Source organism: Bos taurus, chromosome 4, assembly GCF_002263795.3.
Source record: "Bos taurus isolate L1 Dominette 01449 registration number 42190680 breed Hereford chromosome 4, ARS-UCD2.0, whole genome shotgun sequence".
NCBI classification, from domain to species: Eukaryota; Metazoa; Chordata; class Mammalia; order Artiodactyla; family Bovidae; genus Bos; species Bos taurus.
The window spans coordinates 70366166-70391167 of NC_037331.1; the positions used below are offsets into that span (position 1 = coordinate 70366166).

General features: G+C 41.8%; 1 long non-coding RNA gene across 4 annotated transcripts in view; it reads right to left on the reverse strand.

Moving 5' to 3' along the window:
• The window catches only part of LOC107132417 (uncharacterized), a 456535-nt gene that overhangs the window by 217089 nt on the left and 214444 nt on the right, over positions 1-25002 (reverse strand). For all 4 annotated transcript variants that reach the window (XR_003034379.2, XR_003034375.2, XR_003034374.2 and 1 more), the window contains exon 2: positions 13781-13835. This is a non-coding gene — a long non-coding RNA (uncharacterized lncRNA). The remainder of the gene's footprint in view (positions 1-13780; positions 13836-25002) is intronic.

Here is a 25002-nt window from a genome sequence, read left to right on the forward strand (position 1 = left end):
CTGGGAGGAGGAAGAGAAGCCGCCCCTGGACACAGATATCAATTAAAATCACTGTCCCCTTGATGGCACACAGCTTCTGCTCCAGGCAGGGTCTTCCCCATTGCTCAGTGGTTTCAATCGTGTCTGATTCTTTGTAACCCCATGGACTGTAGTCCACCAGGCTCCTCTGTCCATGGAATTCTCCAGGCAAGAACACTGAATTGGGTTGCCATTCCCTTCTCCAGCTCACTGGCATGTGCCACCCCAAAACCCCCTCTCTCCCGAGCTCCAGTGGTGAACCCACTACTTGCCATGATCCCGGGGAGGTCTCTTGCTTAGCACTGGCAAAGTGCCAGCCCCTTCCCTAGGACGTGGAGGGCAGCCCTGGCCTCAATATGACCACCACTTTGCCCTGCAGAGGAAAAGCCTATGAGGCCAGTTAGAAAGCTGCCCGTAGACTCAGGTTCAGACCTCAGGCTGGCACTTTCCATCTGGCCTCCCCAGGGCATCTGAACACTTAGTAGCTGAACAGTACTCTGGAGGTGCTCTCAGCTATTTGTGTAAGTGATGGCTCCCTGTGAGGTGTGTGTATTATTCAGAGAGAGGCAGGGGGACGAGCTGCCTGGGGGCAGAGTCTTGCCGAGTGACTGAGTAATGGGCCTTAGCAAGGGCAGCAGCTCACGGCTGCCAGCCCCCACCCCACCCACATCCACGCTCCAGCCTTTACCAGATCCACTTCCATTTGGTTGAGCCCAGAAGCTCTGAACTCAGAAAAGGGTGGGGTGGTGGGGAGAAATAACCCAAACCCAGGACAGAGAACAGTGTAGAGAAGCCTGTTTAGAAAAGATTTAGGCATAAAGACATTTTTATATATTTTTAAAGCACCAATAAATTCCTTCTCATAAAAATGACAGGAAACCAATTTGGAATGAAAGGGAGAAACTTACAGAATTACCTAAGATACTGGAAAGCAAATGAATGCAAGGGAAAAGAGCTCAGAGCCTCGGCAGTGATGGAGGTAAGAGGCCTTTGCTGGCCCACCTTGAACTCAGTGCTGCCCTGCAGTAGTAGCCTGACTCCATACTATCAGAGGTGCCCTCCTGGAGGCTGTGCGGGTTCAGGGGAGAAAGTCAAGGCATGCGGGGATCCCAGGACCAACATAGCTCTCTATTGAAGATCTTGCCCCTTGAGGTGTCTGCTGAGACCTGGCCTTCCCCCTCCCAGAGTGGGACGTCCAGGTAGGGTTACATGCCCTGTGAGGGTCTTTGAGGGCCTCTTAGCCCTCTGAGTCAGCTGTTTTAAGATTGTCTGGGACTCTGCATTCATTAACCAGGCCTATTTTGTTTCTCTTAGTTCACAATGCATAGAACATTTCTCCTAAAATTGCGAAACACTGATTTTTTTTTAAATGTCTACTTTTATTTTTTCTCAAATCTTAGCTAAATTTTAAATTAGAAAAATATTGTTTTAAAAGACATGTTACCTAGTTTTTTGATTACAGAAGTAACCTACTTTCATATATCTAGAAAAACCGAGAAAAGTACAAAATATTCACCCTTAGTAATATTTGGACGTTGTTGTTCTTTTCTTTCTTTTCAGTGATCCTGGGATGATAAATGCTAGACCCTTGGGTCTTTCTTTGAATTGGGCATTTTTGAGAAGTCCTGGGAAGTAATCTATAAAACACAGTATGCTGTAAAACACACTATACCAGCCCCTTCTCAGAGATGCTCAGAGGAGTTTTGCAGAGAAGTATCATTGTTAGACTTGGTTTACAAAGTCTCAAAATCTTGTTTGATTCCAGAGCACTTTGTTTCATGGAACATACATTGCCATCCTGTGGAACTATTCTGCATACACAGTTTTGAAACTGCTGTTTTATCATGAGAAAATGTAGCAGCCTGCTGCCTTTTCTTGGGATGCTGGCTTGTACGCTCTAAAGAGCAGCTGGTTGACATCCCCAGGCCCTCATATGATGATGTTAATTCAGGGGCTGGTCTTTGAAATACCATTGATTGCAATTCCAGTTTGATATATTGGATAGTTTTATTATTGTGCCTCCTCTTACTGTTCTGTTAAAAACATTCAGTGTCTTGTTTCCTAATGATTATCATCATCATTATCATTAATGACATTTATTGAACATTCACTGCTTCCAGGCACTGTGCTGAGCCCTTCACGTGAATTACCCTATTTAACCTCACACCAGCTTTATCAGTGAGACAATATTATTCTTCTCATTTATTAGATGAGAAAACTGAGGCTCAAATTGGTTAAGTAATGTGCCTGGGGTCAATTAGCTACTAAGTGGTTCAACCGGGATTGAAATTCATATGCCCTGTCTGTTCTTAACCATCACATGCTATTCATTTTAAATATCTCAGGTCCAAGGTTTGCAAACATCCATGGAGATTTAGTGTGCACATCTTAAGATCTTATGGACTTTTCCCCTCAACATATTTATAGCTCTAATCTATCTAATTACCTAGCTGCCTTCCCTTTCTCTTCTGGCCCTTTCCTCTAGCAAGTATTTATTAAATTTCTACTACATTTCAAACACCGAGTTAAATGTGAAAATGAAAATTCAGTTTGAGACTTAGTCTCTTTCCTTAGGAGGCTAAGAGTTCAATGTAAGATTCGAATGAGTGAGACAACACAGAGGGATTGCATCTACATCAATGGGAGTCAGAGAGAATCCCCTAGAGTAGCTGATAAGAGAGGTGAATTTTAAAGCATAGATGCCCACTAACAAGGCCAAGGACTGACATTCCAATGTCAGGTATGTGAAAACAGACAGGTATGTGAAGGCCAAGGAGCTGCAAGTGCTGGAGCTGGGTTGGGCTGAAATGAAGGCAATGGGCTCAGACAGGAGGAAGACTAGCGGGACAGGTAGTCTGGTCTAGAAGAGACCCTGTGTGCTAAATGGAGGGATTTTAGGTGTATGGAGAATGAGATAATTAAGTTTGTGTTTTTGAAAAACCCCTCCACCATCAGTGGTGAGCTGCCTGAGGAGGAGAGATTAGGCATAGGGAGTAGAATAAGGAAGCAGGAATTTAGGGGAAAAAATAATATAGAACTTCCCTAAGACAATGACAGTTTGGTTAGATAAGAAGAAAGATGTTAGAGAAAATTCAGGAAAAAAAATTGAGAAGACTTGACTGACTTTTAGATGTGGGAAGTGAGTGAGGAATAAAATGACCCCTGGATGTTTGTGGGGATGATGCAGGCAGGAATTGGAAAAAGCAGAATGATAGCCTTAGAAGGTGGACAGTACCGGTGACCATGGGAACCCAGGGGGAGACAGAGCTGGTGGCAAGGAGCCTGTGTGTCTGGCTTGGACAGCTCAGTGGGTGACCCCTGGGATAATCTGGGGCTTCATCTCAAGAAACCTACCTACTATTTGACTTGTCCATCCTCCTAGAATTGTGTAACACTGTTTTGTTTTTTTTAGAAAAAGCATGTTTTTATTTTCTGTGCTCAAATCTTAGCTAAATCTTAAATTTGACAAAATTGTTTTAAGATAAACATTAAGTAATTTTTATTATAGAATTTATATATTTTTATTTTACACATTTAAGAACACTGAGAAAAGTATGAGATGTTTACCCTTCCTTACCTTGTTTGGAGGTTGTGTATTCTTTTTTTCTTCTTCATTCTCCCCCACCTTCTCTCATTTTCTCTCATATGTATGCATTTTATTTAGTCATTTATTCATTCGTTCATCTATTTATTCAACTGGTATTTATTGAACATCAACTCTGTGCCAGACATTGTTATAGGCACTGGGAAAATAGCAGTAAACAGCACAGTATCTCAAGGAGCATAAATTCTAAAGAGAGAAATCTTGACAGTAGATAAGCAAATAGATGTAAAACAGGAAGGAAGGAGGGCAGGGCACATCCTTTGAAAGAATAACATAGCCTGAGCACACAACACAAACTGATTAGAACCAACGGGTCCAAGAGGGTGGACAGGTCGACTTCCCCTAGACCTCGAGCCTCAGTAAACACTCATCAGCAAAATAAATGACAGGCTTTCAAGTGCCATGAAAGTTCTCAGGTGCCATGAAAGTTCTAGGGCTGACCATCAAAGACCAAAAAGTGGCACAATTCCGGGAAATCTCAGTGGAGCTTTGCCATTTTATGTAGAGTGGTCTGAAAAGACCTCTGATAACATGAGGCATTCAATAGAGCTGTGAAAGAGTAGACAAGCAAGCTGAGAAGCAAACCCAGCGAAAGAATGTTCTGGGCAGAGGGAAATCGAGTGCCAAGGGCCTGGGATGAAAGAATGCTTAGCATATTTGAGGAACAGCTCATGACTGAAACAGAAGGAGTAAAGGGGAGAATAGTAGATGAAGTCATGGAGGGAGAGGGAGCCAGATCAGAATTGTTAGAGAACAAATTCTTGGAAGGACACACAGAGACCTGTTTAGGAGGCTAATTAAATATTCTGCTGAAGAGATGATGGTGGTCTGGACTGGTGGGGTCATGGTGAAGAGGTGAGAGGCAGGCAGATCTGGATCCATTTCCAAAGCAGTGGGAAGGGATGTGTGAGGCAAGGGTCAGAAGATAACACTTTTAATGGAGCTTTTGGTCAAGAATGTATAATATTTGTTTATGTATATACTTATATATCTTTCTATATAGTTGAAAATAATTTTATATCCTGCTCTGTCCCACCACCATTTACTTATTCTAAATGCAAAAAACTGAAGGATGTGAACAGCAGACATACTTCCTGTTTACTTTTTTTATCCTTATCTCCCCTTTTCTCTTTTTTCTTGTTGGACAAAGAAAATATACACGAATTAAGCCATGCATTCTGGATTTTGCTTGTGAGGGGCCTCCGCTAGAGGCTGCACTTTATTTGAACTGTGTGGCCCGTGGCCAAGGGAAATAAAGTTTAATTAATGCTAATTTTTCTAACCCCTTTCTTTGCCTTTTCAGCAAAATAAAACTACCTTTGGGAGAATGGGCAAAAAAAAAAAAGAAGATAAAACAGATACCACTATACTGCTAAATCTAGCCATTGATACAGCAAAAATATTTTGCTATGTGGCTGCATTTGGTCATAAACAATAGAATAATTTTTATCTTGCTCCTTCCCCTACCTACCTCTCTCTAAGTTTGAACAAATCAGTTGATTTTCATTTATCTTTATTTCCTTAGAAGATTTACACAATCCGTGAGTTTGTTTGCACTGGGCTATGATCTGAGTGCTGGTCTTGGTTGGCTGTTATCACAGCTAGATTGTAGAGTATAGAGAGGGCTAGCAAGGGGGCCACCTGCTGGGATGCTCATTAGGGTACATTTGTTGGCCTTTAGTGTCTGTGAAATCACATCAGACTAGCTTCTTAGGGCCCAGCTATTAGGAAGCAATCTTTGCCTATTTTTGTAAGTAACAGTTTTTCCTTAATTAAGTTTAGAAACAAGACCTGTCCTTGTTGTTCGGTAGGAAAGACCCTCAGCAGCTAGTATTTAAGGGGTTGCTTTCCTGCCTTTGATCTACTTGCTGAAGTAGTTAAAGTGTAGACTATGAGGTGGTCTTGAAGGTAGAGCATTCCCATGAAAAAATGGTATAACATAAAGCCTTAGAGTCTTATGGCTGGATAATTGTTTGAAAGAATCTAATCTGGTCCCATTGTCTTCCTCATTTCCCCATACCCAGATCAAAAAACAAAGCAAACAAAACAAGCAAATGAACACAAACAAAATTCTCCACCACTATCCCCCACTATTACCTCCACCCTATTTTTGAAATGAGGAAGCCCAGGCCTAGAGTGTGAGGGGTCACCCAACCTGTGAACTGCAGAGCTAGTGTGAGCCAAGTGCGGCTTGGCTCAGGAGGTTAGCACCAAGAACCCAGTGGCTGCCATGAAAACCCAAACACATTTGCTGCTGGTTACTCTTTGGCCCTGGCTTTTGATTACATCACAAGTGAGGGCAGTGACACATCTCACCTGGACCACTGCAGTGGCCTTCAAAGTAAAATCCCCTTATAATCCTTTCTCTCCTCCAGTTCCTACTGGAAAGATCTGGGGCACTGAGAGCTGAGGGAGGTTGGGGCAAAGGAGTGGAAGCTTGGAGCCGCACGGAGATGAAACCAAGAGTTGTGACATGGAGCTGCCTTCAGTGGAGAGCTATATTTGTTTATGAGCCTTATTCCTGCTGATAGTGGAAAACACTTAATCTTAGAAATTCAAGCTACATCATTCTCTTCTGATAATAATAATAGCCTCTTTAGAAAAAATTACTTTCCTCCTTTCAAGGGCTTCCCCTACCTCCTCTTGCACAAAGAGGCATCTTGGTTAGTTGCATGGAAAATCCATGTATCCTCTTGGCATTGGGATATTTATTCTCTAGGACTTTGCTGAATCTGTGAGTGCTTGAGGTTGATGAATCTACCTGTGACCAGGCATGTCACTTCTGGTGTTCCTTTTATCCTCTACAGGGTTGCTTGTGTGTCCTTATGACAGGGCAGATGGCTTCCTGCAGTGTGAGTGATCCAAAAGACCAAGGCAAAAACTCCAGTCCCTTTATAAACTAGCCGTGGAAGCCGTATGTTCCCACCTTTGCTGTATTCTGTTGGTCACACAATCAAACTCTGATGCATTGTGGAAGGGACCTATATAAAGGTGCAAATATGAGGAGACAGGGATCATTGGCGTCCATCTTGGAGGCTAGTTTCCATAGCAACTGAGGTGTGTGTGCTCTGGTGGGAACAGATGACCCAGCAGACAATTTAGAGAGCTCTATATACCATCACTAAATTCACTGCTCTGTCAGTGAAACTTTCAATAACATATACACTGTGGGAAGGACTGGAGATTAGGAGGAACTCAAATATTTCTCATGTGGAAATATTCTTACTCACAGACTTTTCATGTTCCTTAGTCTTGGAATTACAAATAACACCCCCTCTGACATTTTGTTATGTCAGAGGTAAATATTTAGAAATCCATTCTCGGTGAGCACCTTAGAGGGTAATGTGTCTTAAGTGTCATTTAGTATTGTGCAACCATCTCAGCCAAGGCATCCTCTAGATAGTAACTTGTTATTTCTCTTAATTTATGGGTGGTTTGTCATTGAGACTTACTGGGAGAAGAAAAGGAGGACCCAGAGGACCCATGAAGTCTTTCCACCGGTCTTTATTTTCGATAAAGACAGTCCTTCTCACTTTTGTTAACAAAATTCATGCAGTGCAGTACACATTTATGGAATCTCACCATGTTAGAACTGAAAGAGATTTCAGCAATCATGCATTCCAGCTCCATTCTTTCACAGGGAAGGAAGCCAATGCCCTGATCAGTGAGGAGATTTGTCTATTATCAGACAGCTTATCAGAAGCAAATTGAGAACTAGAAGCCAAATTCTTAACCCCAGTCCATTGTGTTTCTTACTACTCCAAGCTGTTTCTAAATCCTCATTTCAAAAAAATTTTGATGTAAAATATTCTGCCTTTATCACAAGCTTTCTGATATAGATCATTCTTTTTTTAAAAAAGGAAGTCCTTATTAATTCTTCTGGAGTCAGAGTCTATTTTGAGAATTCTATGTCGGTTATAGGCTCACTTCCAGAAATATGCATATACTCACCTAGACACACAAGATTTGATGCACAAATTCAGGGAGTGCAGACCACCTGAAGGCCATCCTAGGGGAGTGAGCAAGTCAAGTCACAAAGCCCTGTTTAAAAGTTTATTTATAAATGTTGCTTTAAAAATTAATGTGTTCTGTACTTCCAAAATTATACTGTAAAAATATTCTTGATGAGCTTTGTTTCCCCAGCATTTAAACAACATTTTCATTTAGATTATATTACCATCTTTGGAAGTTGAATTGTCTTCTGGCTTCTCCACTTACAATGATTTTTCCTTAAGCCCAAAATATTTCTTTAATGCATCTTCCAAAGGATTCTCTTTTAGGTCTCTCCTTGTCTTGGGAGATCACCTTTATCTCATTTAATTGAGAATACTTTTGTTTTATAGACTGTTTGATATTTGAAAGACTGTGAGGTTAAATCCACCACCTGTAGACTTTCCCCCACTGTGCATCAGGCATTATTTCATCACTACATGACAATTCCAATCAGAATTCAAAGCTTGCACTGACAGCTTGAGTCTGTGGGGTCATGTCTAAGTTTATCACCTAACAATCCAGCAATAGGTTTCTTTGGATGGTTCATCTAAGTCATTCATTCTGCTGTCCAGCTAGATGAGTGTTTCATATCTTTCATATTTTCCTTCCTCCTCAAATTCCAGTGCCCCTTCCCTTATCCTCATCTCAGATGAAGACCTTATTTTCTATTTCACTAATAAATTGAAGCAACCTGAAGAGAACCTTCACAGGCTCCCATAGCCATATCCTCCCAACTCTCTGCACCTATACTGTGGGGACCAGGTGCTCGCTGATTAGGATAAATGAACTGTTCAAGGTCAGTCCCTGCTCATGCATTAGGTCTTATTCCTTCTTTCCTGCTCAAAGACACAGCTTCAGCACTCTCTTCTTTTTACTCAAATGTAAATCAAACCCTTCTTTCTGTACTGAATTGCTCCAATCAGCATGCGACCCTACCATGATTTCTCCACTGTACAACAAAGCTATGATCAGACTTCTCTACTCTCAGTTACAGCAAAACTCCTTGAAAGACTTGTCTCTACCTTCAAGAGTCCATTTGTACTCCTCTTATTCTCTTCTGAATCCACTGCAACCACGTTTTTACCCCCACCACTCTGGAGAAACAGCTCTGGTCAAGGTCACCAATGAATGCCATGCTGGTTACCACAACTACTTACCCAGCCTTGCATGTGCCACCTATTGTGTCTCTGAGACCTGTCCCCAAACTTCCTGTTTGTCAAATGCTCAGGCTATCACAAATGGAAGGAAGGTGATTTTACCCACGTGCTTCCCAAATTTGATAATGCTTCATATCCAGCCCCCTTTTTTTATACAATGAAAATTTATGAAACAATTAAGTCCATTCAATGGACTTGTATGGACTTTCATTTCACATGGCATGAAAATGACTTTCATTTATATGGAATGGAAAAATGGACTTTCATTTTACAATGAAAATGTAAAATTTTCTAGTCTGCACATACAAAGAGGTGCATTGGCAACTATCCAATAACTCCGGACTGTTTAGGCAAAGAGATAAAATAACCGAGACATTCTGCTGCCCCGGGCCCCTAATCTCTTGGCCTTAGTTGGAGCTATTTGGGCTTGAAGGATGTGAGCGATGTTTGCTCACATCTCAGTGTTTGCTTTCCCTTTTCCTGGGGAGAAGGGCCCAAAGTCTAGAATGTCACATATCTTACTTCAAAGGAAAATGCACAGCATGAAAATGGAGTTTTAGGAGCCAAGCAAGCTGCACCCTATTTAACAGACAGCAACCATGATGGTCTCCATGGGCCCTGGAGTGGATGACCATGCATCAGACTCTGATGGGAGGCTCAGACCGACGGACAAGGCTGTGGTGGTGGACTCTGGCGGGTGGGGAAAGCATTCCTAATAGAGCTCCAGTGGAAGGCACTGTGTTACAAGTTATTCGCAATTTACTGCAGCGGGACATATACGTCTTCCTCACCAACCAAGAGGAGAAAAAAAGGAACTCAATTCATCTTTTAAGAACTCAGACTACTTCTTCTTTGTCTCCTCATGGGGCATTCTCCATTCTATCTCCTTCCAGAATGAAAGGTTCATTTATTTTCCTAGATAAGGTCTGAATAAGGGCAAGATATAATTTAAATGCAGTCAAGGCTTAAGATAAATCAGTCATAAAGAGGCAATTATTTTATATTAAATCTGTGTCCTTTCTAAAAAGGAATTTGTATTTATCAATTAACTCATTTTCACCATTTAATTTTTCTAAAGGAGATCATGAACTTAAAAAAAAAATCATGATTTTTTTTCTATTTGTAGAATGATTTAGATAGCTTGGCGATTCATATCATATTACAGCCATCTTTTTTCATCAACATTTTATAAATACTGAGAAGTACTGTAGATCTCATTTTTTAACTTAAACATCTAAAACTCATGCTACATTTCTGTCATACTTTCCAGATTATTAGATTAGTGTTAGGAATACACAACAGGCAACTGAGCACAGCAAAAAATCCAATGTCATTTGCAACCAGGCTTGAGTGTGAATTTCAAGCCTGCACTGCAAGATCTGGGACTTGCTATTTAATCTTACAACATCGCAATATCCTCAACCAAAAATGGGGACACAGAGGACATGTAATTGTAGTGAATATCCATTGTTTTTGCCTGTTTGTCATGCATTTTCTTTTCTTCTAAACCAGGTCATTTTTTTTCCCCTTAGGAACTGTCCCTCCCCAATTCTTGGCCCATAGAGTCCTGCTGGAACCCATCTCCCTCTAGGTTTGGGGCTGGACATATGAACTTCCAGTCAGGGCATCACATTTCCTTGGCTAGAGTGACAGGTGATAGGTATTTGTTCAAGAAAGACCCTCTGTCAGCAAATCTACTGATGGTCAACTATAAGTCTAGACATTGAAGGTTCTGTGGTAACAGAATCCATTAGGAAAATGATAGTGAACAAGACCCCTAATATGCCTGCTTGGACCTACAATCCACCTGGGAAGACAGACTTTAAATAAATAAAGACAGAGGACAAGACAGTGTCTGTGATAATTAGGACTATGATAGAGCTGTGGAGGGGAAAGTCAGGGCTCAGAGAGCATGTTGGAAACGAGGGTTAAAAGTCACTTTCCTGAGACTGTCTTGAGTCCCTTTCCTTATCCGTAGAATGAGATGGACACAATTGTCCTTCCTATTGCCCCCTATGGGGTTTCAGGAGGATGAAATGAGTAAGCAAATGTGAAAGAAAGTACCCTACATGTACAGGGATATTTTTAGAAATAGTCTATGGTGCAGTTCATGAAACAATGGTACCTAGTAAATTTAGGACTATGGAAAGAAGGAAAAGAGTGGGAAATGATATATTTATGGAAGAGGAAATCAATTATTTGGAGGAAAATTCATTATATACTTGAATAGCTAGAAGGTTTAGAAACATACCTTTCCTATTGTTGCTTTTGGCATCCGGTCCCATAACTTCATGGGAAATAGATGAGGAAACAGTGAAAACAGTGTCAGACTTTATTTTGGGGGGCTCCAAAATCACTGCAGATGGTGACTGCAGCCATGAAGTTAAAAGACGCTTACTCCTTGGAAGGAAAGTTATGACCAGCCTAGATAGCATATTCAAAAGCAGAACTTTGCCAACAAAGGTCTGTCTAGTCAAGGCTTTGGTTTTTCCTGTGGTCCTGTATGGATGTGAGAGTTGGACTGTGAAGAAGGCTGAGCGCGGAAGAATTGATGCTTTTGAACCGTGGTGTTAGAGAAGGCTCTTGAGAGCCCTTGGACTGCAAGGAGATCCAATCAGTCCATGCTGAAGGAGATCAGCCCTGGGATTTCTTTGGAAGGAATGATGCTGAAGCTGAAACTCCAGTACTTTGGCCACCTCATGCAAAGAGTTGACTCATTGGAAAAGACTCTGATGCTGGGAGGGATTGGGGGCAGGAAGAGAAGGGGACGACAGAGGATGAGATGGCTGGATGGCATCACTGACTCGATGGACATGAGTCTGGGTGAACTCCGGGAGTTGGTGATGGACAGGGAGGCCTGGCGTGCTGCAATTCATGGGGTCGCCAAGAGTCGGACACGACTGAGTGTCTGAACTGAACTGAACTGAATATTTGTTGAGATCTTTTCCAAATCTGCTAAGACCTTTTCTTCCCCCCGACTCCCCTCACATCTGAGTCCTGAGCAGAGAAAATCTGTTTGCTTCTAATACCCAGCCAAGGTTGTGTTTTATTCTTTATTTCTCAACACTACGCAAAATACCTCCAGACATGTATACTGAGATCCTACTGCTTGTCCAGCTCTACCCTAAGAGCTCTGTGCAATGTGACACAAGCCATCTCAGCATTTTTCCACTTCCCCCAGCCCTAGTCTACCTCCCCTTCCTCATTCTTGGTGGGTGACCTCTCAGCCACACACATACACACTCCTGTTTTTCCTGAGAGGAATAGGGCTTCATGGACAGTAGGGGTTCCTTCCTTTTCAATGCTTGTGTCCTCTTCTATTGAACCTGCCTCAGAAGGGTCCTTTTTCCCTTCTGAGGCTAAACATAAGACCAACTCTGACCTATTCCTCTTTTTAAAATTTATTTTATATTAGATTACAATTGAGTAACAATGTTGTGTTAGTTTCAGGTATATAGCAACATGATTCAGTTATACATATACACGGATTTATTCTCCCTGCCCATTCCTTCTTCATTCCAGCCTTGGTCCTTCATTTACCCTACAAACGTTTCCTTTTGTCCATGCACAGGCGTCTCCTCTATTTTGGAAAGAGAATAGCTCTTGACCCTACTCCATCTTCAAACCAGCATGCACTTTCTCTCCTTCCCACTTCTACTACTTTCTGGATGAGTTCCCCACACCTCCACCTCCTCACTACTGGCTTTTTCTGAATCTGATTCCTGTCTCTCCTGCTACTGAGATTGCCCTCAAGAAAGGCTCTATGACTTTTAAACAACAAACAAAGGTGTTTTCTCAGTCCCCTTCCTCTCTGACAAGAGCAAGAATATATGAAGGGGAACCAAAGACTCAGGCAATACAAAAAATCAGAAGGGGCCTGAAGAGGATTGGATCCAAGTTTGGGTTTATTCATGGCCCCATGTGCCTCTCTTTCCCTCTCTTCCTTTGAGTGGTCATCAACAGTTGTCTCTGGTTGTGATCCCAAGTTCTTCCTCTTCAGCCCTGGCCTTTCTTTAGTCACTTGGGACCACTGGAGCTCTGGTGTTACAATTTGTAATGTAGTCTGTGAATGGCATGAACAATTTACATGGCTTTTAAACGTTCTCTCTATTATGTCATCAAAACTCTGGGACTTAATTAAGGCATGCCACCCAAGGCTTGTGAGGCTCCTTGTCCATCCTCCAAAAGAAAAAGAGCTTTACTTAGAATGCATGGAAATAAATGCAGCCTGTCTGAACAGAGTAAGTCCTCAAAGCACAGGAGCCGTTATGAGTATTAATGAACACATGGGTTCACGGAGAATCATCCCCCTCATGGACTTGTCAGCCAATCTACCTGTTTTCTCCATTTTCTAGTACTCAGAAAAAAGTTGGTTTGCAGTAATGGTTCTCAAGAGAATATAATAAAAGATCAGATTCCTCTCTTTTCTCATATGCCAGAAATGAGAACCACCTTGTCCTTCCCTGGCGTCTATGGGGCTGTTGTGTGGCCCATTTCCTTTTGTCAACCATCATATTAACAGTGTGAGGAGACTGACCGTGCTGCCTTCCACCCCCTCCCCCTTTGCATTGGCCTAAACCATGAATCAACCATTTCCTAGGTCAACTACTTGATCATCATTGACATGATCTGAGCCTCAAAATGTGTTCTTTGTAAACTGTGTGGACTGAAACTTCTGTATATAAAGAAACAGGAAGATTTTAGCATTCAGTTTTAATGTTTCCACTCTGAATAAACCACTCAAACTTTGTACATCTCAGTGTAGTTAGAGAATATCTGTCTAGATACAAAATGCCATAATTTTTCTTTTGATCAATTCAGGATTCCAGCTCAATTTCTCGTGAAAATTGAGGAGAATGGGGGAGCCTGGTGGGCTGCCATCTATGGGGTCACACAGAGTCAGACACAACTGAAGCAACTTAACAGCAGCAGCAGCAGCAGCAGGAGAGTGGTTATGAGCACAGACTGGGGAACCAAACTGCATTTATATTTTAGCTTTATCACTTACCAGTTGTGCAGCCTTGGACAAGTGATTTCACCTCTCTGTGTTTCAATCTCTTCCTCTGTAAATAAAAAACATACAAAAATGGCACCTGCTGCTGCTGCTAAGTCGCTTCAGTTGTGTCTGACTCTGTGCGACCCCATAGACGGCAGCCCACCAGGCTCCCCTGTCCCTGGGATTCTCCATGCAAGAACATTGGAGTGGGTTGCCATTTCCTTCTCCAATGCATTAAAGTGGAAAGTGAAAATGAAGTCGTTCAGTCGTGTCCGACTCTTTGCAACCCCATGGACTGCAGCCTACCAGGCTCCTCTGTCCATGGGATTTTCCAGGCAAGAGTACCGGAGTGGGGTGCCATTGCCTTCTCTGTAGTAAGTACTACTTTTTGTATAACCCCTACTTGATCTGTCTTATGTATCACTATATCTTTAGCTTGAAGAACAGTGCCCCGTATATGGTTGTATTTAAATACTTGTTTAATCAATTCTCTTTGGGAATAAAGTAAGGACATTAAAAGTTAAATAAATGCATTTTAAACCTGAAGTTAAAAAGAACACTGGGCTGAGATTTGAAAGATGGAGATTTCAGTTCTTTCTTTGTCACTTACAAGTTAGTTGATTTTAGGCAAATTAGTTAAAATTTGCCCAAATCAACTACAAAACTAGAATGAGACATCTCAGCTCTGCTCCAGAGGCAAAGGGAAAGTAAATTAAAGCTTTTACAAACCTGCATTTGCTCCATAAATAGAGGCGATATGGTTCCCCAAGGAGAAAATGAAGCTGTTTATTAAGCGCTCCTATGAGGCAGGCTCTGAATTAAGAGCCCTGGGAATGTGGAGGCTAAAGGCTTGCTTCACCTTGGGAATGCAGGGACTAAAGACTTTTTTTGTCAGCTCCAAAGGAACTGACAGAATTGTAAGGAAGACAGAAAAGTCAGCAGTTACAACAGAGTGATGAGTGCTCTGGCTGAGGTCCATTCCGGAAGCACAGAGGAGAGGCACTTCTAGGTATGACCTTCACGCTGAAACGTGGAGGATAAAGTGGAGATGTCTGGGTGGAAAGAGCTGTTTTAGACAAGGGTGTGTGCGCAGATGTGGAGCTGTTTTCATAGCATGATTCAGGATCTGAAGGTAGTGCAGCCTGCCAGGTGGCAGGTGCCTGAGAGGAAATGGCAAACGATGATGCAGAACAGGTAGGCAGGGATCAGGTCTTATGGGGTGATGCTAAGAGTCTCCTCCTTACTCCCCCACTCTTCCCTAAAAGTGGCCTGAGTACCCCCACAGCTCAAAGATCCCTTTTTGCCCCAGGAGCCCTTCTAACTCCTGTTGGCCTCAATGCCACCTGCTGATATGTATGTCCTGGGCCTGGGCGATGCCAACAGCATTTCTCAGAGAGGAACTGGATGATAACTCCAGTCATCGGACCTGGCCAAATTTTTCCTAGGCAAATATACATTAAACCTTCCAATGCTTAAGGAGAAGGTTGAAGAGAGTGTGTAGGCAGAAGAAAAAGAAGGGCAGCAGGAGTTAGACTCAATTGTATCCTCTTAAACTCCTTGACCCTATTTCTCCTTTTCCCCAAATTATTTCTTTCATCGCCTTTTCCCATCATGGCAAATGAGTTATCCTGACGGCTCCAATTCTCCAACCTGCTCTGTAGCTATGCCCTTTGTCTCGTGAGTTGTGGCATGAAAGAGCTAGATGTATTTCCCCACCCCCTTGATATGGCTTGGCCACGTGACTCTCTTTGGCCGTAAGAAATCATTGGAGGTGCTGGCAGGCAGGTTCCAAGCCTAGCCCTTAATTCCCTGGAACCTCACCTCTATCACGAGGGAAAGCCTGGGCTGCAAGAAGAGACCAAGTGTGAGATTGCCAAGTCATCCGCTCTGAGGCTGTTCTAGAGCAGCAACTGCCTCCACCCCCGGCCCAAGCCAGTCAGGCAACTGACTGCAGAAGCATGAACCAGGCCAGCTGAGATGCGCCAAGCCCTGACTACCAGCAGAACCACTTACCCAATCCTTAGGCTTGGGAAAGATCATTAATGGTTGTTGGTTAAACTACAGAATTTTAGAAGGTTTGTTATTCTGAAAAGCTAGCTAATATTTTTACCAATATTCAATTCCATTTGGTTCTTCCTTCTCCTAGAAATGTTGGGGAGGCATGACCCTGGTGAGCAAGTTAGGGAGAGGGCTTGAGTCACCATATGGGGACTTCTTTATTTTTTCATATCAGGATGTAAAGTTTCTATTGGTATGAGTACTAATGGCCGAGAAGAGACACCATTTGTGCTGCAAGATGAGTTTTCCCTTTCAATAAACCATTTTTCCCTTTACCCACAGCATGACTCCTCTTCATTTCTGAGGCTCAAGGTCAGTGCTAATTGGCATGGTTGCTCAAAGCTTCTCCAGGCATCGCATCCTAGAAAATCTTCGCAAATTGGAGGACCCAGGGGGAAATGGCAGAATTTGATCACAGGCTGCAGATAATTTCACTGGCTCGCCACGGGCCTTATTTGCTGGTGATAAAATAAAGGCTGGGAGCTCAGCAAGCAAAGTGGCTCCAGAGCTGATGTGTGGCCAAATGGTCTTGATGAGAAGGCAGGGAGCTATAAGGCCAGCTCGCCCTTTAATGGGCACTTTGTGCTTGTCTGGCTCGTCATCCCGAGGTGAGGGAAAAATCTATTAGAGAGATCCAAGTCGTTCACTTTACATGCTAGAGCCATCTGGGAGAAGTCTTACTCATTTCTTCTCTGATCCCCTAATTGGAACTGCTGACGGACTTGTGTGTACCTGAGTGGCTTAAGATGGGGATGCTGAGAGCTCTAGTACCAAAGCATTTTAAAGGGCAGCGGGAGACGTCATTCACATTGTCTGCACATCCGTTTGGATGGATGTGGATGGATGCCAGGAGCAGCCGGCCTGGAAGGTCTCTGTGCAAAGACTGCTGATTTGCAGTGACCTCTGACTGCACTTCAGCTGCTAAATCCTGTTGACCCCAGTGAGCTGAGACTGCATGTGTTTGAAGTCAGCTGGCAGAGAGTCGGGGCTCATTTTCTCAGCCTTCCTTCAGCATCTCAGGGTAACACAGACAGGATGTCTTCTGGAAAATGCCTTCTGGCTATGGTTTTCAACGGCAGGAGGTAGAGGCTACTTCGAAACGTGATGTGAGAAACAGTTCAGACGTGGTCAGTTGGTTCCAATTAATCCCCCTCATGGGTCTAGAGATGACTTAAGAGGTTATGGACCAACCTTTTGGCTAATGGTTTACACTCTCACAACTTGCTCATTTAGTCATTCCTTGGGAGGTCAGGCTTGCGGTTGCTTCAGGTAACTCAGTTGCAGCATCTCCATGGGAACTTGTGAGCATGAGTGCAGGTGAGAAGGGGTTCAGGGGAAGCCAGGATTCCTTCTGCACTGTGTTCCTTTGCATTTCACGGAATAGGCTCTTCCTACCTATGTAAGGCATTCAAGTCATTCATCAAATTTTTATTGGGCAACTGTCATGGGTGGGAATACAACATGCCAGGGACTGTCATGGGTGGGAATGCTACTACTCACGTGTTGCTCAAGAGGGATACACTGTTCTTCTGATTCTCCTAGCCCTTAGCAGAGCAGCAGGACCACCCTCTCTGTTGTTTTTCCTTTTACCAGGTTGAACATGAGAGTCCTTAACACAGGAATTGTTAGGCTCAGGTGCCAGTCATGCGTAGGTACTAGATTTTAGAGGGTACTGAGCAGTACCAGCTGCCTCACACTTGGAGATCTTGGGTCCTGTTCTTTGAAAGTGAAACTGGGGAGCAGCCTCTCCAGCTAGAGGAAAAGGGGCTCAGGTTATCAACTAGCTTGTTGCTATGCAACCCAGAGAATGTCCTGAGGTCATTCCTTGAACAATCTTATTTCCAAAGCTCTATATTTGCTCTTTAGACCTTCCCAATATCAAAACCTTCATCTCTGGGCAAAACCAAAGTAATGAGACCATCAAGCCACAGGGTATGTTGCAGTGGTAAACTTGGGGCCAGAGGATCTAGTGTTGACCCCCATTTCGCTTTGCAGAAATGGCTGCCCACAAGATACCACATGAGGGACCGCCTGTGAGAACCTCCACTCCCTCCCTATATAGGGAGCATCCCCATAATATCTGTTAGGTGGGAGAATCCTGGGAACTTGTTCCTGGAGGCTCCTCATACTGTGCCCTGAGGGCTTTGATTGCCTTTAATCTCCCTTCCTATCTGTATATGATCTTTATCCCTTCTTTCCGCCTCCAGATAAATGAACATACTCTCCCTGCATTTGTCTTATAGCTGGTTAGTATATTGGATCAGTCACACATTCTTTCAGTCCAATCTATTATTGAGTGCTGAGAAAATCAATTTTTTCGGTAATAAAATTAATTTCTTAGCAACTAGATGAGTCTGCAATATCTGTAACACAACTGTGCCAAGGTATTTCAAAAAATCTACAAAGTGATGATAAAGTATCTACTCATTATAGGTTAATAAACTGATAGTATAAGACATTTATTCATTTTCATATAAGTGTAGTGGCTACCCATTATCATGATTTATCTCCCAAATTTAGTCTTGTGTGCTTAAATTGAGAAGTTACAACATAAAAGGTTTATCTTTATAGCTGTCATTGGTGTCATATTTATATACATGCTACATCCACCAACATTTTAACAACTGAGTAGCAATATAAATTGAATAGCTTTAAAGACTATATATGTTTCCCTCTAGTACAAGTGTACAGTCATTTGTATCACAGCCTCGTTTCTGTACAGATTTGGCTGCAGCAGAATGGAATCCAAACGGATTCAGCCATTGCCCCCTTTTATCCACTTGAAACACCCACTAAAAATCATGTTTCCTTTCCTATTGCAGTACAAATACCTTTAATATTAATGGGAAGGAATGCTTGATGAAAGTATATGCACGATGACTTGTTAGTTTGAAGGTAACTTTTTACTTATATTTGCTGGGTAACAGTTCACATATTCATATTTTTCTACATCTTTTGAAGAGTAAGGCCCTACATCCTATGATATAATCACTGTTAGTAAAAGTCCAGAGTCAGATGGATTTAGATTTGGAAGAACTGTGTGGGCCACTGAAAGCCATTTAATTTTCTAAGCCTTAGTTTCTTCATCTAATAATAATATTTTATATTTCATATATGCATATTATGTAATAAAGGAGATAATGTTATTTCCCTCCTATGTACATTGTAAGGATCAATGTAAAGTGTTAGCACTTAGAGTACCAGCCAAATTTATAAATAATAATCAGAATTATAATATTGCTGTTATTTTAAAAGTTGAGCAAAAGGATTCCAAATCAAGCTCTCTGTACCTTCCTTATAAGTTCTTTGAGTCAGTTCAACAGTTAGCTTATCTTTTTTCTAGGATTCAGATCAACTGAAGGAAAGAGTTGGAGTTCCTGGCAGTTGCTCTTACATGGTCATTTCACATTAAAGAAATTAGTGGTGGGGAGGTCTCTATTAGCATTTGGGGGCACCATGTTTTAAGGTGAGAAGATGGAGGCAAAGGAAATTTAGACTTTTGTCCCAGACCACAGAGTGGGAAACAGAGTAGAGACTAAAATGAAGATCCTTTGACTTTCAAGTCAGTTTCTTTCAGTATCACTTTTCAAATGATTATTGAATTAAACTCATTTACTATGAAGTTCTTCTAATATGAATATGGGGTCCAAATATTAGAGCCTATTATTAGGATTCTAATAATAGGAATTGTGTTCATATATGAACAAAACTCTCTTGAAATTATATAGTTCTGCCACACGATATGTGCTAATATATATTATATATCATCAATACCCAACAGCTGCATTTCTATACTGTGTAACATTCTACAGCCTTTTTCAACTCCAGTAAAAATTAAATATTTTATTTTAAGATAATGTTAAGTCCCTCCTACTCTTACCCTGCCGAAAGGGGAGAGAGAGAGAAGAGATGGATACACTTTGATTCTTAATCTTCATCAAGTAGAATTCAGATAAAAGTAGTTTTTATAGATTCAATGCAATTCCTATCAAGCTACCAACGGTATTCCTCAAAGAGCTAGAACAAATAATTTCACAGTTTGTATGGAAATACAAAAAGCCTCAAATAGCCAAAGCTATCTTGAGAAAGAAGAATGGAACTGGAGGAATCAACCTACCTGACTTCAGGCTCTACTACAAAGCCACAGTTATCAAGACAGTACGGTACTGGCACAAAGACAGAAATATAGATCAATGGAACAAAATAGAAAGCCCAGAGATAAATCCACGCACCTATGGACACCTTATCTTTGACAAAGGAGGCAAGAATATACAATGGATTAAAGACAATCTCTTTAACAAGTGGTGCTGGGAAAACTGGTTAACCACTTGTAAAAGAATGAAACTAGAACACTTTCTAACACCATACACAAAAATAAACTCAAAATGGATTAAAGATCTAAACGTAAGACCAGAAACTATAAAACTCCTAGAGGAGAACATAGGCAAAACACTCTCCGACATACATCACAGCAGGATCCTCTATGACCCACCTCCCAGAATATTGGAAATAAAAGCAAAAATAAACAAATGGGACCTAATTAAACTTAAAAGCTTCTGCACAACAAAGGAAACTACTAGCAAGGTGAAAAGGCAGCCTTCAGAATGGGAGAAAATAATAGCAAATGAAGCAACTGACAAACAACTAATCTCAAAAATATACAAGCAACTCCTACAGCTCAACTCCAGAAAAATAAATGACCCAATCAAAAAATGGGCCAAAGAACTAAATAGACATTTCTCCAAAGAAGACATACAGATGGCTAACAAACACATGAAAAGATGCTCAACATCACTCATTATCAGAGAAATGCAAATCAAAACCACTATGAGGTACCATTTCACGCCAGTCAGAATGGCTGCGATCCAAAAGTCTACAAGCAATAAATGCTGGAGAGGGTGTGGAGAAAAAGGAACCCTCTTACACTATTGGTGGGAATGCAAACTAGTACAGCCACTATGGAGAACAGTGTGGAGATTCCTTAAAAAACTGGAAATAGAACTGCCTTATGATCCAGCAATCCCACTGCTGGACATACACACTGAGGAAACCAGGAGGGAAAGAGACACGTGTACCCCAATGTTCATTGCAGCACTGTTTATAATAGCCAGGACATGGAAGCAACCTAGATGTCCATCAGCAGATGAATGGATAAGAAAGCTGTGGTACATATACACAATGGAGTATTACTCAGCCATTAAAAAGAATTAATTTGAATCAGTTCTAATGAGGTGGATGAAACTGGAGTCTATTATACAGAGTGAAGTAAGCCAGAAGGAAAAACACCAATACAGTATACTAACGCATATATATGGAATTTAGAAAGATGGTAACAATAATCCTGTGTACGAGACAGCAAAAGAGACACTGATGTATAGATCAGTCTTATGGACTCTGTGGGAGAGGGAGAGGGTGGGAAGATTTGGGAGAATGGCATTGAAACATGTATAATATCATGTATGAAACAAGTCGCCACTCCAGGTTCGATGCACGATACTGGATGCTTGGGGCTGGTGCACTGGGACAACCCAGAGGGATGGTATGGGGAGGGAGGAGGGAGGAGGGCTCAGGATGGGGAACACGTGTATACCTGTGGCGGATTCATTTCGATATTTGGCAAAACTAATACAATATTGTAAAGTTTAAAAATAAAATAAAAAATTAAAAAAAATTAAAAAAAAAAACATTAAATGTTTGATACACACACATACACACACACACACACACACAAAGTAGTTGCTAATTTCTAATAAATTAAAGTTTGTCCTTTTATTTCCAAATAGTTTTAGTTTTGAAACCACTTCAGTTGACCTCAAATTTCCTTTGCAGTGTTATTTATTGCCATGCATGTAGCTAGGCTACTTGAGAGAACGTAATGGAAAACTTTCTAAAGTGTGCTGAGAGTACCAAATGACGTATGACTGATTCTTACAGAGTGGAGGACGTGTTCTTGTGTTGTTAGCAGTTCTCAGCACTATATGTCACCTCTTTTTTTTGAAGTTGATGTAAGTGTACTTTAGATGCTATTTACATTAGACTTGACTTGCTTTTCTAGCTCATACAGTGACAGGATCTTCTTAGGAGAGTGTGAGAAATAAGAAACAATTCTGAGAAAGAAGGATCTCCTGACCCCTAAGAGTACCTGCTGCCTCTCTGAAGATCCCAAATTGGGCCCACCACATGCAGGCAGCAAGTCTCCAGCAGCAGACACAGCACCATTAAAAACTTCAGAGAGATCTGGGCAAACCATGTCACCATCCTTGTCTTTCAGTTTCTGCATCTTGAAAATGTAACTGCTGATACCTACCCTACCTCTCAGGATTGACATGTGATCATTTCATTATGTGATTGAGATCAGTGATTGTGTGATCATTGAAATGTGAGTATGCAACATACTTGCTGCACAGAAGGAAGCTATTATCGTTACCAGTGGTGGTGCTGTAACAGCGAAAGTGAAGTGAAAGTGAAAGGTGCTCAGTCATGTCCAACTCTTTGCGACCCCATGGACTATACAGTCCATGGAATTCTCCAGGCCAGCATACTGGAGTGGGTAGCTTTTCCCTTCTCCAGGGCATCTTCCCAACCCAGGGATCAAACCCAGGTCTCCCACTTTGCAGGCCCATTCTTTACCAGCTGAGCCACAAGGGAAGCCCAAGATTACTGGAGTGGGTAGCCTATCCCTTCTTGAGCAGATCTTCCTGACCCAGGAATTGAACTGGGGTCTCCTGCATTGCAGGCGGATTCTTTACCAACTAAGCTAAAGGGAAGCCCACAGCAACAGATTAAATATTAGTACATCAGGGAATGTTGCCATTGCAGCAGAAGAAATGTGGTCTCAGAGGCCATCAAAGGTAAAGGGAGGTCTGTGCTCAAAATGTTGAGAAGAGAGGAAAGGAAAGTATGGTTAGAGACTAGAGTGCTATTGGCCTGAAGACAATGCTTTGTCAGCTTGAAGACATTGCTGTCAGGCAAATACTAGAAAGCCCGTGTTGAGAGAAACCACTGTATTATGTCTATAAGACTAGACTATGATGGAGAGGATGCCACATGTTCTTCCAACAAAAATTCACACTCACATGCATCCTCAGGCCTCCTTTTGCATCCATTCAATAGCAAAGGAGCGATTAGGCCCCGGTGTCTGCTGATGACTTGAGGTCTTTAAGGTCTTCGTTTTCATGCGCATTATCTCAGTGCAACCCCAGGGAACACATTAAAGGGGAAGGGTCTGCAAGGACATTTGGAGTCCAGATAAACAATTTTAATCAGGAGAAAAAGTTGGACAAATCTAAAGGAAGAGAGGAGAGACTTGTTCTAAATGTTCTAAAAGTGAATACTATTTTTAAAAATAACTTTTATCAGACTTCTCTCAACACAATACCAGTGCTACCAGCAAAGATGTCATATCAACATATCCTTAAACACAGGAAGAGGATCTGAAATCAGGTTTATGTTTTTAGACCTCAGGCAAAAAAACTTTTATAAAGCACCTACCTCATGCACACACAGACATTCATTCAGTATTTTACAAAATTATGCAGCCCGCCTCTGGCACACTCCTCTTTCCTGGACCTCAAATCTGCCAGGGCTGCTTCAGAGGCGGTTATATGAACAAGACAGGAGCGATGAGAAGTGGGAAAGGTGTGGCTGCCTGTCACAGACCAGGAAGCTTGAGCTGGGTAGAATTGGGATCCCCTCAAGGAGACATGACGTTTCTCATATGTCTGATGTTGTTGAACCATATCTCCACGTGGCTGAAAGTTTACCATATAAGCCCAGCCCATCTTCTCTCAGAACATCATGCATCTGTGTGGCATAAAATGAACTGAAGTCCAACAATAAGAACTCAGTTGCTGAGCAGCATGGTCCCTCAGAATTTCCCAAAGAACTTTTCAAAGGTCTGTAGTCTGACAAAGCTAAAAGTATCTCAGTTTAACTAAACATACTTTCCCCTCCATCCTTTAAAATTGTGGTTAAAATACACTTAACACAAAATTTACCATTGTAACTATTTTTAACTGTACATTACAGTGACATTAAGTACCTTCATATTGTTATGCAATCATCACCACCATCCATCTTGAGAACATTTTTATCACCTGAAACTGAAACCCATTAAATAATAACTCCCCACCCCTCTTCATTTTAAAATCCATTCAGATTGTAAGTGAAATTTAATGTTAGATATGGTTTTGATTCCCACTTGCTCCCTTGTAGGTGGCACTAGCGGTAAAGAACTCATCTGCCAATGCAGAGACAGAGACATAAGAAGCTTGATCCCTGGGCTGGGAAGATCCCCTGGAGGAGGCCTTGGCATCCTACTCCAGTATCCTTGATGGGAGAATCCCATGGACAGAGGAGCTTGGTGGGTTACAGTCCGTAGGATTGCAAAAAGTTGGACATGACTGAAGAGACTTAGCATGACACACACAGTTTTGATTCCCATTTGCTCCCTTTTTTGATGCCTTTATGTGCTGCTACACAAGATGCTGAAGAAGGCCTCTGGAAATTGTTACTTTTCATCACCGAACTGAGTTTTCACCAGATGCATTAAAACATTAAACTAGAGTGGGTGACAGTACTTAAATTCTGCTTCTTGTCACTGCTAAATGGTTTCTACAAGGGACACATTGAGACCAACCATTACTAGTGACTACTCCAGATACATCCTGACATACATTCTCCTGGTCAGCAATAGGGTATGACCGCAGAGGCGTGAGCTGGGGAAGGGTGCCAATATCTAGCACCGCTATAGTTAGCCTTATTTCTCCATCCTTTAGTCTTCCAGACTTCAACATGCAGACAACTCTGTTTTCCCTAAGATTCACTCCTCACAATTATTCCTTTCTAGAATCTTTCCAGTTGTACAGTTATTTTTATAAAATCCAGTATTCAAAATGACTACCTTCTACCATCTCACTGTGCACTGAATTGGCCATACCTCAACTCCCTTAAAAACCTTAAAAAATGTTACAACAGATTAGATGTACAACTTGGATCAGTATAACCTTAGGAACTGTATCTTAGTTAAAATGAGGTTTTCTGTCTTAGCTTACATTTAGCTAATCATGTCTTCACTTGTTCCATCATGAACGCTACAAGCACTTATTAAACACCATCTATGTGCGTGCTGCAGAGGTGCAGGAGTTACAGTCCAGTGGAAAGGCAGCAGAAACACC